Here is an 11,931-nt window from a genome sequence, read left to right on the forward strand (position 1 = left end):
CTTTATCTAGCCGATAATCTGATTATAAGAAGTAAAAATGTTACCTGCTTTAAGTTTAGTGACAATTTCTTGTGCATTAATTTTAGAAATTTTCATGGAAATGTCAACTGGTCTAGAGGGAGAAAATATCTGCAGGAACCTTATGTAAGAATGAATATTTCATGTGTCCTTGAATTCAATATTTCAGAGCATATTTTTTTTCCTTTTTATTTATAGCACCAAGTTGTCTCGATGCTGTAAAGATTATGAAGAAAAGTTAAACAAATGTGTTGGTAAGATTTTAATCTAAAATGTTAAAAGAACAAATTATGAATAATTTTGAAATTAATTTTGGACAATCCTGTACCAAGCTGTAAGTTTTGAGTAAAGTGGATGTTTATACAAAATTTACAGTTGCCATATTGTAAATTCTGTATCAAGATCCACCAGCTGAGTAACTAAAGTCAAGATTTACAAAATGACGTTTGTTCGAGCAAATTGCAGATGTATCCTTTCCTGAAATTCAGTTTTAATTATTAGAATGCAGAGCTGGATATTTTGGATTAAATTGCTCTTCCAAATGCCCAGAAAACTACTATGGTCGTCATTGCAGTGAGAGATGCGATTGTCCTGAACACTACTCCTGTGACCACGTTTGCGGATGTGAGCAATATACGACACTCCTCAACCATACCAAGTCTGAGAGATGTAACAGAAGAAAATGTGACGGGTATGAGAAAGTTCCTACTAAGCGTCAGAAAAAGATACTTTTGATTCTACTAAAAAAATAATGAATCATTCCTTAACATAATTAGGTAGACAAGTGATTGAATCCAATAAAGCCCAAAAAGCTCATTGGATATTTGATTCCTACAACATTTTATAAAACAAACTTAGAATTGTCGGTATATCATTGAAATTTCGAAAAAGTCACGCATAATAAAAGTATTTTACGAAAAAAAAATCTGAGAAATAATTAAAGAGGTAGCTTAGTTACTCAGGGCAAAATATGAATTGGAAATATGGTTTAAACATTTTGCTTTCTTTCAATTAATTCTACTTTCTGTCCAGACTATAAACTGCAAACGTTTCTGCTTCATTGTCCACTGTATATTTGCAATTGGGAACTTTATTAGTCTAAAGAGTCGCCAATAAATAAAACAGTTATATTCATTGGTATATTTGTAACTGGTTGTGTATTCCGAGTAAGGATTCTTAATGGTGAATCATTATTTGCTGTGTATATATCTTCTGTTAAGGCTTGCTTGAAGAGTTCAGGCTTAGAAAAAAATATTGGACAGTGAAGTTTTATATTGGTGTTTGTAGACCTTGTGGGGGCCAATTTTCGTAGATTTTGGGGGAAATGGGTTGCCCAATCGTATTCATGTCTGAATTAATATATGAATTTCATTTTGAAGACATATATTGTATGGTTTTTGTTTTCTGTAAGTGTTTCTTTTTATCTCGTATTATATTATTTTTCTTTTTTATTGTTTTGACAGAATATTTGGCATTTGAATGGATACCCATTTTCTTCATTGTGGTTGGAATAATCGTGTGCTTATTAGGCGTTAACCTCTTATGCTGGAGATGGTAGGTATTTTTTTCCTTGATTCAGATAGTATAAATAGGATAACTGAAAATAAATCAAACTATTTCAGTACCAGTATATTATTCTCCTAACACAATGCATAATTCATTCAATTACAAATTGAATTTTTTTAGTCTTTAAAACAATTAAATGTGCTAGAATTGTATATAATCTCATGTTATTGTATGAAAAACAAACTCAAGCCTATATTTAATCAAAATGTTAAAAATATTTTACTGTCAAATCTCGGCTTATTAAAATACATGTATAAATGGCTGTCATCAAATATAACGAAATAAAAGGGAAAAGTACCAACTTTGAAGCAAGACATATGGAACATATTGAATCCCCAGCATAAATGATTTAATATATATTTAAATATTTCGCTCTGTTTTTGCAGAATGTATTTAATTTCACATAATTCAGAAAATATCTAGAAGGCAAATAAAAAATAAAACACCACGCGTCTAACACTATGCAAAACATATAGACTTACTGACAAGAAATTCCTAAAGCTTAATCAATGGCGACTAAAGTTAACATACTTTCTATGCATAACCTTGAAAATAATCTTTTTTCTAGATATGTAATTGTAACTTAATGCCAAAAAATATCTCCTTTTGATTTTTTGAAGCGTATTACAAAAAGGGCAATCTACATACAAATTTAAAGGCGGATCACAAGATGACACGAAGTTGGTGCGCTATCACTTTAACAATGAAGAATACATCGGTATCCAGCGCGAGAAAGGGGGTCCGAACGCCAATCAAACTAACATAGATTCTAATTTAGACGACTTGGCAGCATATGAAGAAATTAACAAACATTCAACTCCCAAGCAAATATTAAGGGGAAAGAATTTTGATAATTTTTTTCCAATGGGTGGTGTTGGCAGGAACGTGGAAAAATCCTTGAAAACAGAAGGTAATGAACCTCCAGGATCTCATATACAACCAATAAAAAGTGATTTACTGAGAGCACCAGAAAACACTGGCTATCTGTCAGCGGAGGTAAATTTTGCAACAAAAAATTCAAGTGGTAGTGACTCTGATTCATACCAACCAGTAAAATCTAAACATTACCTAAATGAACATGGCGGACATCCCACCGAAACAATGGGTTTGTACGAGTCAATAACAGATGGCAGGAGTACACATGAACATCACTACGCAGATCTTCAACCCTCGAATTCCTAATAAGGAGGTGACTACGATGACCTTGATGAAGCCATTCACATAGGAATTTACCGCATTCAAACTTTTCTATGGACTGACTAATATTTTTTACCTTAACCTTCAAAGACTTAAACTTTATTGTGAAGAATCAGCGCAAACTTTGATCGCATGATGCTGTTACGATTGTGTTACATTTGGATGTCTATATTTCTGTCTACTCTAAATTTGGTACTTGCACATTGCTAGATTAAAGCTTATTATTTTTCAGAAATAATATCTTATAAACCTTGAAGCTATTCAGCAGAAAAGGTTGTCAGTTTAAATGTTATATTTGATCGCTTTAGCTAAAACGTAAAACATGATCAATTGTATAACTTTTTAATGTTACATGTAAACTGTTTCTAAAGAAGGGAACTATTGAGATGCCGACTTTTTTTATATTTGCAATAATTTAACCAAAAACATATTTTAAAAATGTTGGGATGATAAAAATCATTAACGCCCAGTGGGATTCGAATTCATGACTAACAGATTAATAGTTAACTGTCTTGTCCATTCCGATACGCTGTTATGTTACAAATTGAGAGAGGGAAAAATAAAAATTTAAACTTCATTTTATTATTTATTTCGATAGATTGTAACTAAGGTCACAATATGGAGGTGTCCCATGCCATCTTAAATTTCATTAAAGAAACACATTAGCCGGCTTGGGTTAATGTGTTAGTAAAAATATTCTTCGTGATAAAATTTTATCAGGAACCAAAAGAAAATATCATGCACGGTTTTAAAATAAAACACATGCTATCCATTGTTGATCATACACTTAACATCAAGTACGGAAACTGGCAGTATACTAGTAGAGTATTATCGTAAACCACAAAGCATAAACAGGTGAACACTGTGGAAAACAATCGGGAAGATTTTTTTTCAAAAAATTAATTTTAATTGAAACATTACATTATTTTTTATTATTAGTGTTTTATATAGACATAAAATTGCACCCTAAATAAGTTATAATTATAAATAATGTAAAATAAATGTGACACACTTAATCCTATTTTCCTTTATATGACATACTTGACGTTTCTCCTGCTTAGAGCGCCATATGGTTTACAAGGAAACAATTAATTTGTGTGTACAAACCATCTAAAAGAGCTGATTACTGACCACTCAAAGAAAATATTACTAATTTTAAAAAAAATAATTGATTCGTCCTCTTAATTCATCCACAAAATATAATGCAAATTAATCTATACAATGAAATGAAACTTATAATATATTGAAAAATATAATTTTTTATTACAATGCATTCAATTGGTCGTTCTTCATTAAAACTTCATTTTCATGTTCGTTAACTTCATATGTACGGTTTGCACAAGACACATTGTTTAAATATTACATTTCTGTCAAGTGATTTTAATCTATACACGTGTTTATATTTTCCGGTATATTTTGGTCATGTATGAAAATGATTAAAATAATATTTCACAGAAACGTTAACGTTGGATCATGATGGTGGCTCTAAGCAAAATTTATGTAAATTTAAATAAAAAAGTCGATACACATTTCATTTTATTATTCCTTTTAAAAATGGATGTGTTCTTTCTTCTTTTGATGAAAACCGCCGACGCCTTACATGGTGACAATTTATGTCAGGATCCTGGGTAAATATGTCACATATCATAACTTTAATGTATTAATTATTGAATTCATATTTGAATCATTACTTTTTAGACAGTGTTTCTTATTTTAAGTTTTTAAATGTAAAGCCCAGGTTGATAGGCTTTTTCTTTTTTTGCATCCGTCACAAAACGGGATGTCACTTTTAAAAAGTAGAATTTTTTTTAAATTCCTTTAAATTTTCCGTATGAAGTCCAGTAGCTACCTAAATTTAAAAACTATTATATATATTTATTTCGTAAATATGAGCAAAAGCCTCAATTGAATTCGAACTCGTTATCTGCGGGTCACAAGCTCTTTACTTTTATGATATGATAATATTTGAATACATGTTAAGTACGAACAATTCAACTAAACTTTTTAAATCGCTATGACGTAGTGTCTTAAGGTTCATGGATTCTCTGAAAAGAGAGATAATACAACTTTTGTTCAAAATATCTGTTGTCGAATTTGTGGCAATTTGTCAGAGAATTATTTTAAAAGTGAATTTTTTTTGGAATGTTTGGTTTCCAACATTTTTCATATCACAATGCGTAAAATGCAGTTTAGAACAGCAGAGTGTTGCAACAGCTAACAGAACTATCGGTTCGTAAGACACAGGTTCATTCATTTACAACTGCAAGTTCTTTTAATTTTATTCGTCGGAAATTTAATATTTTGATACTTTGATAACCCTTGTTTTAATCAATGCTATTTCCAGAAATATAGCAAAGAAAACTTCATCATCGGGTTACCTTTTTCATCATTTATAAATAACATTCACAAAAACGTATATAGCATAGGCGTCGGAACCGGGGGGGCTAGGGGGGGCTTAGCCCACCCACTTTTTTTGCAAAGTTATACCTAACCATTAGAAACATAGCATGATAGAGGGTTCAGCCCCCCCCCCACTTTTCTCGCAGGAAAGATTATTGTTCCTAAAGTTACCTAGAAAGATGGAGAAATTGGATTCAGAAGCATACTAGCCCCCCCACGGATTAGGAATTTGATGATTTTGGGAAAAAAAATTGGGGAATTTTTTTTCTTTTGGAAGCATAGGTATACTACCCCCCCCCCCCCCCCCCCCCCCCCCCACAGATTAGGATTTCCATGATTTTGAGAATTACTTTTTTCTCAATATTTCTGAGGATTAGTCTAGCCCCCCCACTTTCAATTTGCTTCCGACGCCAGTGTATAGGTATATAAGCACACGAAGCATTCAAATAAATTATAAAAAAAATAATTTAAATTAATCAATTTTATTATATCACAATGTATAGTGCTATATGAAAATGTACATTAGGATTATAAAAAATAATAAGTATTTTAAAGCAGAGGGTTTATGAATCTTAAAAAGAATAAGGCTTAATGTCAATTAAAGCTCCCTTGAGGGACCTACTGTCCGAGTCGGAAGTACACTACAGTAGTTTTATATTATTCTTATTTCCAGCAATAACGTGACTAAATGCTGTACAAATTACGAGAAAAGGGGTGACAAGTGTGTCGGTAAGAGACAAACTACTCCATAATGTAAATCAATTATATTTTATTGTAAGAAGGCTTTGTGCTCAACAAACTGTCTACCAGATCTGCCTTAAAGTTTTATATACAATAAGTTTGACCATTAAATATTATTTAGTGAAGAAAAAAATCAAAATATGTTGATTTCAATCTGAACATTTTCCCATATCTTTATACAGAGATCTTTCTCTAAAAGAAGGTAAATATAACCTAAAAATAGCTATCTATCCAGCCCTCTTAAGTGATAACGATTATAAACAATTAGATACTAGATTATATCTTCAGTTGTGTCAATTACATACTTGATTTTATTAAATGTGTATCAGCAATATATAACTTCTGTAATAATTGTTACCTTTCTAGAGTGTAGATTAGGGTATCAAGGAACTAATTGCACCACTATGTGTAACGCTGGTTATTTTGGACGACTCTGTGCTACAAAATGTAACTGTCCTCATGATTTTGGATGTCATTATGTGTGTGGCTGTGTGATTTCATCATTCATCAACGACACAACAGCTGAGACGTGTGATGGAATGACGGATAGCACAGCAAGTATGACGCGTTCATACACAACTAAACCAATTAATTGTTCAAAAAAAGTTAAAGGCAAGTTAATATCACACTTACATCAACACGTCTTGATGTTAATCAATAATTGTATGTAATGTAAATTATTAAGGTCTTCCGTTGGAAACGGAAGACCTTCTTGTTATTGCTTTGTTTCTTTTTCACTATTATTATTATTGGGGTTTTTTTTCTGTCACGTTTTCTCAAAAATACTTCGGCCGATTTTCATGAAACTTTCAGACCTTATTCATGACAAAATTTATAAGAGATTACACGAGCTTTTTGGTCATCACTTTCAATATCGAGATATTAAAGATTTTATGTTTTTGCTTGTTCACGATTTTCTCAAAAAGCATTTAAGATAGAACCTTCAAATTTTCAGAGATGGTAGAGAGTGAACGGCCGCAGTGCCCTTCGCATATCCGAACGTCCGCCGTCACTTTCGGTCGTCACCGGAAGGAAATGAAGAACCTTAACTTTTCAATTTTTAAATTTGAATTCTATATATGTTTTTATTCAATGGAGACGCTTGAAACACTTCAGAATGTGAAATTCGTTTTAAAATCGATCCAATCATTCCCGAGATTTTGAGCTCAAAAGTTTTGAAGCGAGAGTCCGCGTAGCTCAGTCGTTAAAATGTTGGACTTGTGGCCAGGCGACCCGGGATCCGTCCCCGAGTGCCGATTATATTGTCTTCCCTAATTTTGTTTTGTTTAACGATTTTATCTTTAAAATGATGGTTTTAATTGTTTTCCGTTTTATCTTTATCATAAATGAAAAAAACCCAGCTTTTTAGAACAAATATAGAGCTTGTTTCTGTCAGCGGTTTGCTTAATTCAGATACTCGTCGCATCGCCGGCATTAAAGACATGCCGCCGAAGCGCCCCTGCAGTACGACCGCATTAGAGTTCACTGTGTCGCTTTGCCGGCATCTAAGAAATGCCGCCATCTCCATGACTGTATGCACACAACATTTAGCAATGCATCAACGTTATTCTACATGGCTTTAAAAGGAGTACTGATTAGTATTTATTTACATAATTATATAGATACACGCATGCATGTATACATGCGTTTATTGACATATGTTGCTTACATTGTATATATTGATTTCCTGAACACTATAAAACACTATGAAATATCTCTCTCTCTCTCTCTCTCTCTCTCTCTGACAACCGGGTGACTGCAATACGGTGTGAAAACTGATTACCCGTGTATCTGTGTTTGGGCCTAGGTCACCCCTGCGAATGTGTTCGGAATGTTTTCTTTATCGTTGCTAAGTATGTAATAAATCCAGAGGTGCTCGAATGAAAGTTCACGAGACTTCACCGAGATTTGTTCAGTTCCTGTGAAATTTCGAGCGGAAGTATAAGTGTTCGGATAATATTCTCAAAATACGTAAGTGCTGGTCGATTTTCATATCATATTCTACTTTGATTTATGTTAAGACATCAACACATTTTAAGATGTATGTCTTATTTCACCATCTAGTGGTTTCTTAAATTAAACGATGATATTCAGAACAGAGTTATCGTTCGTGTTCAACCACGTGTAGAGAGGTTGATAATATAAACATTGGGTTGCTTAATAAAATCATAGCCTTGTTTGATGCTTGTGGTGTGCAATACCGTTTTTAAAAAAAATAATGGATGAATATTTTGCATAAAAGCTTAGTGTATCAAGCCATTTTCAAGGAACATTCTGCATAAAATAGTACAGTCTGTTTCACTATTGATGTTATTACTAGGTCAGGCGCGGATCGAAAATTAATTCTTAGGGTGGGATCTCTACTACGCATGTTAATTGTCGCAACAGCAGAAAAAACTATTTTTTGTATTGTCACATCTATTTCTAGAACACATTTTATCCACCAATAAATGAAGATAAAGTTTAAGATCAATAAACCTCTAGAATTTATATTTGCCTAGATTCTCTAAAATAGACTATGAACACGAGGCACGATTTTTACTGCGAAACTGAAAGGGTCAAATAAAACCACGTGGTCTAAAATTTAAAAGACAATAACATTCGCAGGGGTGTAGGTATTAACAGATGAAAACACCGATCGTTGAAATTCACTGTTAAAACAAAAAGTCTGATTATTCACTTTTGATTTAAAGAAATCTTTACGGCAGGGTGGATTGGGATTATAATCATAATCATTTAAAATCAGTTTTATAAAGGTTATATTTATTTACAAAAGTCTACAAACATGTACATGTTCGCCCAAAAGCGGGATTAGTGATTAAGCAGTGGGGTCAAAAATTCATAAATTTTCTATCTTTTTAACCGATTGCTTAACACTGATCGTTTAGACATAGCACTAGGGTATCGAGTGGATTTGGGAAAATAGGGGATGATTAACCATGCTACATTTGTTAGATGTATGTTATTTTATTTTCCGACTTAGCAGAATTTTTTTTATCACACAACACAATGTTAGGCGGCAAAGATAAACTTGAGACAAAAAGAAAAATAATCGATGTATCAAAGAAGCAGATAAAAACATTACCAATTTCTTTACCGAATCGATTTTTGATTAACTCATCTCTCTCTCTCTCTCTCTCTCTCTCTCTCTCTCTCTCTCTCATGGACTCTTTGGTGCTAAAATTTGAGGTCCCGGGTCTAGTGTATAGCTTGATAAACAATGAACGTGCATATCCGTATAAATTAGCCTAGCGAAAATTTTCATCTGGTATAATATATGTATTATTTTATTAAATCGGAATTTGAATTAATTATTCTCCCCTGTGAATAACCCCCTTTCAAAATCGCCCCCACTTGGTTTCAGACTTTCGACGACTCATCGGACAATATGCTTTGCCCTGCGTATTGTCTCTCTCGGATGGGGATCCGATTATTATTGATGAAATAAAATGACTATTATTGATGAAATAAAATGTTTTTTAATTAACTTATAAAGCAAGTTAAAAATGCTGAGGTGGATTGAAAATACGCTTCTTATAACAACAGTTTCAATCCAATGTCTTCTCAGACGTCCGCGTCAATTTGTTCCCGCCCATTTTGAATATTTTTGCTGTAACAGGTGACGTTAGCTGTATATTTCCTTGTCAGTTAATGTTCTGCAGTCTTAATTTTGTATCCTTGCTGGTAAGGGAGATGTATTTTTATATGCTTATGACCGCCGGTTTACAAAATTAACATATTAGTTATATGAAATTCATCCACTTTTCTAAAAATCAGGTTCAGCATGTAAAATTTAGATTTTTCATCTTCTAGCTAGAGACAATGTCTTAAAGAATATATCATTATTTTTTTATCTTAACATTGAAAAACGACAAAAACTAGTAAATAATGAAATTTAACGACCTGTTGCATTCTTCTCCATGTACCTAATGTTAATGCTATACATGTATTAGAATAAAAGGAAATATCAAACAAAAAATCATAATTAAGATTTCGGAAAGATTTTGAATTTCAAATCAATGGTACAGTGGGGTACAGTGCTGTTCAGTTCCCTGTACAGTGCCATACAGTGGGGATACAGTGCTTCAGTAGGACTGTATAGTGGGATACAGTGGTAGTCAGTGAAATGTACAGTTAATGTACAGTAAATGTCAGGCAAAGTAAGTCAATTTTTGGGAATATTATTGGATTTTAAATTCAGTAATCTTACTGCCTAGCTTCTCTCTCTCACTGTATCAAAATTTCAGTGATGATTGTTATTCTTCAGCTGCAGTGCACTTCGCAAATTCGAACGTCCGCCGTCACTTCCGGCCGTCACTGGAAGGAAGCAGAAGCATTTATTTTTCATTTTTTCTTGTTTTTAAATATTGTTTCTGCCATATTAAGGTGCAGACGCTTTAATGAATGCAGAATATGTATTTTTGTTAAAAAATCGATCCACAATAGAGTCGTAGACTTTTGTCCAGGCGGCATGGGTTCAATCCCCGAGTGCTGACTCTTTTTTCTTTCTTAATTGCAATTCGAATCAAAATGTTGTCTCTGAAATGATGGATTTTAATAATTTTTGTTTGAATTTTATAATAAAAATCATGATAACATCGCCTTTTCCTAGTATGAAGATATGTCGGTTGAAATCCTTAAAGAGGTTTACTGGAATTTGAGAAATTGTTGATAAATGAATAAAAACCTGTCCCGATAGCCTTTTTAAGGTGTTTTCAAACGGAAGACCTCTTGTTGCTCGCAACGAACGTCTAGTTATTATTATTATTATTATAACATGTATATGATCAGTATTTTATGGATAGAGATATAGACATTTTGGATTCAATTATTTTATTCGTTGGCAGTAGAAATTTAAAGAGCCCCTTGATCATGTTATTAGTTATAAAAAGTATAACTTCAAAGATTTTGATATCCATGATTAAATGTTACATTGAATTTAGGCAACGTAACTAATATTCATCTAGTTTTATTCAAATAAAGCCCGAAATCCCCGTACATTTTTTCTTACAATTAAGAGTACCCCACTTCCTCCGCCGTAACGGCACACAGTTTATTTGTTGATATTTTTGGATTTGATATTCAAATTGTTATTTTTTTCTTCGTGGATCCTCTATCCTTCACATTTACCTCCAATATTTATATATCAGTGTAGCAAGATTTTTTAATGTTTCTATATAGGTGGGAACAAAGTCAGACAGAAAAACTACATGCTACTTAGTCTCATTACAGCAGGTCTTTTATTGGTGTCTCTGTTGTTATGTTCTTTACTACTTTATTGGTAAGCAAATTACTTTTAAAAATTAAAAATAATTCAATGATTTTTTTCTCTTACATGTAAGCACAATTTCTAGTCAATTATATAAAAGTGGATACTTATATTCTCTCAATTATTTCAGTCATTGTGATGAAGTAAAAAAAGAAAGTGGTATGTTTATTTTACGTAAAGAAGTTGACTTTGTTACTCAGTTTTGTTTGATCAAGAAGTTTTTTTTTTTGATTATTAATTAAATTAATTCATAACAGCTAAAACAAATTTGATTTAATCAGACGGGGTTTTTTTCAGCAAAAAGCCAAGATAATATGCCTTGCAGAGACGATGATACGTTAAATGAGGAAAATGGGAGAAGTACTGTACAAAATGACGACCCAGACCAATTAGATGATTCTTATATATACAACAATATAAGGTTGGTAGTAAACAGAAAGAGTCTTTGGAATTCAGTTCCAACTTTAGTAGATGATGAAAATCCATACGCTTTCGCGCGGATTCAAGAGGCACCTACACGGTCGAAGTCTGCCAGTGAAAACTTGGATAACTCTAATACATGTTCATGGAGTCGCAGTACGTATTTTCAAAGTTATAGTTTTGATTTTCGTTTTTTTTAGTCATTTATGCTTGTTTTTTATCATTTGGCGTTTAGAAATATGTACAGTGTAGTCCAACTCAGTTTTAGGAGATGACGATTTATGCCGTTTTATTTTTATTCAAGAAACACCTAAACTGTC

The 11,931-nt window shown here is 32.5% G+C and overlaps 1 long non-coding RNA gene and 1 pseudogene across 1 annotated transcript; both read left to right on the forward strand.

Annotated features, from left to right (window-relative positions):
- On the forward strand, nt 1-3,002 carry LOC128190637 (cell death abnormality protein 1-like; annotated as a pseudogene).
- An 8,101-nt stretch (nt 3,003-11,103) lies between these two features.
- LOC128188367 (uncharacterized) lies at nt 11,104-11,557 on the forward strand. Its single transcript, XR_008244148.1, has 3 exons — nt 11,104-11,203; nt 11,322-11,350; nt 11,489-11,557. It is a non-coding gene; the product is annotated as an uncharacterized LOC128188367 (long non-coding RNA).
- The last annotated feature ends 374 nt before the right edge of the window (nt 11,558-11,931 follow it).

The sequence above is a fragment of the Crassostrea angulata genome, chromosome 6, assembly GCF_025612915.1.
Source record: "Crassostrea angulata isolate pt1a10 chromosome 6, ASM2561291v2, whole genome shotgun sequence".
Lineage (NCBI taxonomy): Eukaryota > Metazoa > Mollusca > Bivalvia > Ostreida > Ostreidae > Magallana > Magallana angulata.